We start from the raw sequence: 5,298 nt of genomic DNA on the forward strand, positions 1-5,298 counted from the left end.
TAGCTGTCAAAAAATAAAAATAACTTTCAGCTGTTCACAAAAAGCAGGGAAACATTTAAGCTTCGAAGTCAAAATTGTTGTAAGATAAACATTTAATGGATAATTCAACTGATTCGTTGGACGATTATGAATTGATAGATGCGTAACCATTTAATAAATAGGATAACATTAATCTATAATCTATGTATGTTAAATTTCCTCTTAGCTCAATTGGAATTCTATACGATTATTAATTTACTTGCAAAATCTCCGGTTTTAAACGATTTACGTTTATTAGAAAACTATCCTTACAGAAACAAGGACTATCATGAAGTGACAATACCCAGATATAGTTTCTATATATTCTTTAGTGTTCTTCAAGAACTTTTGCAATTTCTTGAAAATTGATCTTCGTCGGGTTTTTGGGTCTCGGAGCTGTTCCTATGTTCTGTAACTCAGGCGTTAACTTTTCGCATCGTTAAAAAATGAAACAACTCATTCCTCAGTTATCGCCTCTGGAAAAAATCGGGATTCTGTAACTGAACTCGATAAGTTCAATTTCCAACCTATTTTGACTGGAATATCCATCGGAAGGCGATAAGTTGAACTGTCAATCTTTTGTCAAATAAAAAAAAAAGAAAGTTCTAAAATAATTGAGATTGACTAAAAGTAAAGAAACTTCTCGTTGAAAAAATGCGTCCACATATGAGGCAGGGACAGAGGACAACCTTTATCCCCATCCCTGTTCGTATCTGTGCGGCAATGCATTTTTTTGCGTCTGGATCCTACCAAAGGGACGCTGGGCACGACTTTTCAGCAGCAATGAGCCGAACTATGGTGTTCCGCATTATAGCCGAAGTATCCAAAATACTTCAGGACAAGCTAGCGGGCAAGTGGATAAAATTCCCCAGAGAAGAGGAATACGATTCAATAAATCAAAGGTAAATTTGAAAAATATTTTTGAACTCATTATTATTATACATATGTAAATCATTATTAGATTTTTCAATGAGACCGGATTTCCCGGAGTTATTGGGGCTGTTGACTGCACCCATGTGAGGATCGATTTGATGTCTGTCCAGCACTAAAACAAGAATTAAAAATTAAAAACTTTGTCCTCGAAACAAGATCAACACCAAAATTGGTGCTTACTTTGTTTTTGTATATGTATATTATGTATACCTTTTTCCAATACTCAACAGTTTTTATGTTAGGTCCTTGAGCATTTAGCTTTGCGCTTAAACTCTCCCACGTCTCGCTGTTATTTTGCCTAGAATTTTGGCTTGAGAATTGGCCTCTTGCAAAGGGCTTGTTTTCGGCCATAAATTCTATTAAAGTAGTCTTCTGGCTCGGGAGGATCTCTAAATTATAAAATTTGAATAAAATAATGTAAAAAATAGAACTTTTTATTATTTATTTATTTGTTCACCTTTTTAGCTTCAGACATTTTATTTAGTTTCTTGATCTATTCGCCTGCTTGATGGTAAGTGATAAGTTTTGACATTTAAATCGATGAACTTATCGACTTTCAAAGATACAGAAACCCATTTTATCACATTTTTCCAGTTCCGTTTGTTTCAGTCGATAAAGTTATCGACAAAAGATACAGAAACCCGATGATGCGATAAATTGATTTTTGTACCGATTCTCACCGTTTCTCGAAGAATTTTATCGATGCGAAAGTTACAGAACAGGGGTCCTGAATTAATCTATGTTGCCAACCTTAAAAAAGGGAATGGAGCGGTTCTTCTTTGGGGTTTTGAATCATCTGAAAGGATAACTAACCTTTCCATTCAACAACCTTATTTGCTTGTAGCTCCACAAGCTGCCCGCCTCTGTCTGCTTTTAGGCTAGGCGCGCACATGCAACTTTTAGTTTCGAAACTGTTTGGTTTCTAAACTGAGCACTATAGACTTATACGAGAGTCCGCGCACATTCAGAAACTATTCGATCGCCCATTCGAGCAACTTTTGTTGTTTGTGTTTTGACACAAACCAAACGATCACTCCAAACCAATTCCTTAGTTTGTGTCACAAGGAATTATAGGTAACTGCGCGCACATTCAACTAAATCGTTGAATAATTCTCTTTAAGTGCAAGAGAGAAAAAAATGTAGTCAATTTTTTCCTTTCACAAAAAATTCTGAGGGAAGGGTACCACCTTACATCTCAATTTCACTAGTTTTCTCTTTCATACATTGATTGCGAAAATTTATTAGTTGCTTAAACTCATAAAAAATGTCTGTATCCTACTATGATACACGTAACTGCGCGCACATGCAACTAAATAGTTTCTTTCGTATGTTTGTATTAGTGCATTTCAGTCAAATGATTCTTTAAAGTGTGACGAGGTTAGTAGGATACTTCCAGACGCTCAGAATAATATATCCTTCTCGTAAGTTTGTTTTCATAATTCAATTTGCTACTTTTTAATCGTCAAATGTATTTATGTACTGAAAGGAGGTGGTTATTATTATTTGTAACTCAAAACAAAACATATTTTTAATTTTTTTTATTTTCAGATTATTATGTACTTCAATCATATCAAAGTGCGTCATCGTTTAAAAAATGGAATAAAGCGTAATCCCTCATCAAACGGTACAATTATTTCAAATGGAATTTTGCCTCTCACAAATGGGAATGTTAAGAGTAAAACAACGCTGTCGCCATCGAATCCGAATGATATTAACCAAATTACAAATGGAAATTTATACAATAAAAAGTAACATAAACAATATTGCAACGGAAAAGCAGCCACTTGAGCAGCAGTATCAGGAAGAGGAGGGTTCTATGATGATCCTAATCGGAGCAAATCTTCATTCGAACACGATATTGGGCTACATCAATCAATTGATGTGTGACCCAAAAGTCGCGTAAGAAAATAATCGAGAGGTAAGATGACGATTTGGATCGATTTGAAATCCACGAACTGAAATTAGATTTGTTTTCAGGGTTATGTTACGCTTTACGATGCCTTCGAGAGCTTCTAATCACGCTATATCTATTGGAGAGCTCGACATTGCTGGAATCCACCGATTTGCAGTGTCCCTGGGTGGAGGTAACTCTCAAGGATCTCATAATCAAGGACTACGGTTGGACATTCGAGTTCACTGGAACTGAAACACGATGTCTGAACCTGAAGTACAACTACTTGGGAAAAGAATCATGCATCGATTATACTTGGCATTCGATTGTCAGGAGCCACAACAAAAGTATTCAGAAAACAAAAACATGAAAGATCTGGACAGTGTTCTGCGACAATTAATGGTGAGCCAAAAACAGGCAAAGCATGGAAAAAAATGTTGATTATTGTCCAAGGTGTTTTAAGTATGGAGGGTTTGATTGTCCGATTGCCTGAGGTAATTGCATTAATGAAGAAATACAAAGCTTATTGGTATTTGGATGCGGCGCATAGTGTGGGAGCGATGGGACCAAATGGTCGCGGTATTATCGACCATTCTAATGGGCTTTGGCAGTGCTGGCGGTTAATTGATAAAATAAGTGATTAAGTAGGCCTAAATTATTTACGTTTACCACGAGATCTTAATCTGATTACTTATTAAGTTTAAAGGAATAGATAAATAATAATAAATGAAGCAATAAGTTCATTTTATGAATCGTTAAATAAGAATGTCATTTATTTGAGGTATGAGAAGGTATAAGCATAAAGTTCGTTACTGTCTATTATATTTGTATCACTAAAAATAAATAAGTAAAGTAAAATTAAAAGATGTTTTATTTTCATTGAAAAAAGTTAACATCCATCAAAAATGGCAGTGTTAAAAAACGTTTTGGCAACCGAAAAGAAACCAAAAAAAGGAAAATCGCAGCCGTCTAGTAGCCACAATTTCGTTGGTGGTATTTTGCTTTGTGCCAATTTGTAAAAATCCATTTCCAGAAATTTGTATTGACTTATGATATTAAAAAAAAATATATAATTTTGAATTCCAACAATATATCTACTCTTTTCTTTCATAATCAAAAGAATAGGACAGATTTGAAACAATTTCGTTTCGTGTATATGAGATAGAAAAAGTGAATAAATGTTTCCTGTGTATTGGTTTATTTCGTTGATTGCTTTTGGAGTTGCTTATGTGCGCGATGTTTGAGCAACTAACGATCAAACTATTTGGTTTCGAAAAAGTTGCATGTGCGCGCCTAGCCTTATACATACTAACAAAAAAGTTAGATTTATTTACATATTTCCACACGATTAATATATATTTAACTGTATTTTCTTCTACCTCTGGAACAGGATGCTGTTCTTCAACTTAAGAATGCTGGACACTAGACTGGAGGTTAGACCTAGCAAATTGGTCATCTAAAAAATCAGTCAATTTTGAAGTTTTAAAAAAAGATCATAATAATTACCTTCTAAAATTCGGAGGCAAATAGCTTCTTCTTCGTCTATTATGTATAACATTTTGTATATTTTTGTTTACCAACAAAAATACAAAAAGCTGAAATCAATTTTCAATTTTCCTGACATTCAAGCAGCTGTTCTGTCAGATACCTACATACCCAAGAAATTCTTGCATACCTTTGGTTTCCTTTTTTGACATCTCAGCTGTTTTTGGTCAGCTGTTATTTTACACATAAAACACTAACAAAAAGGTATCTGGATACCCTATCTGTCTGAGATTGAACACAGCCAATTAATTAACCACGAATTATAAGACAGTCAAATGTTCACTCGTTTTGTGGCTGGTGCTTTGCTTAGCCGATATTTACTATTGTTTCAGACTATTTTAAAGACTATGCCATTTGCTCCAGAAAATTGAATTTGTGCTTTCCACACTGAAACCTTAATCACAATCGAGATATCTCTTGTGAATTAACTACGGGCCTGTTGTAGAAATGTGGCGACTTAGCTCCAGCAACAGCGCCTCTAACACTGAATAGTTAAACAAAGTATCTACAACATTCATTGTATCTCTTCATTTAGCTATCTATTCATTTCACTCTTTTTGAATCTTTTACTTTTTTACATTTTATTTGTCTTTCCTTTTCAATCCGTTATTCTATTAAAATATTGTCGCTTGGCTTGTTAAGTCGTCTACCTAAAGAAATTCATTTTGTTAATAAATTGTTTGAAAATATAATTAAAAGTGTAGTTGTTTCAATTTTGACTACAATTTGGTGACCCCGACGTGATCAAAAACATTGAAAACGTAATTCGTTTATTTATTAACAAACATGAGCATACATCACACGCCACCAAGGGACACAAAGTCTAGCCCAAAAAAACGCGACAATGAAGATGAGGAGCAGGCTAAATTAAATGCCCTAAACTCAATAGACGCTGTCACAGACATTAGATT

The 5,298-nt window shown here is 34.4% G+C and overlaps 1 long non-coding RNA gene across 1 annotated transcript; it reads left to right on the top strand.

The window, feature by feature from the left end:
- Window positions 1-2,348: 2,348 nt before the first annotated feature.
- LOC129952527 (uncharacterized) lies at window positions 2,349-3,451 on the top strand. The gene is made up of 3 exons (XR_008782328.1): window positions 2,349-2,440; window positions 2,500-2,869; window positions 2,929-3,451. It is a non-coding gene; the product is annotated as an uncharacterized LOC129952527 (long non-coding RNA).
- The last annotated feature ends 1,847 nt before the right edge of the window (window positions 3,452-5,298 follow it).

Source organism: Eupeodes corollae, chromosome 3 (assembly GCF_945859685.1).
Source record: "Eupeodes corollae chromosome 3, idEupCoro1.1, whole genome shotgun sequence".
NCBI lineage: Eukaryota > Metazoa > Arthropoda > Insecta > Diptera > Syrphidae > Eupeodes > Eupeodes corollae.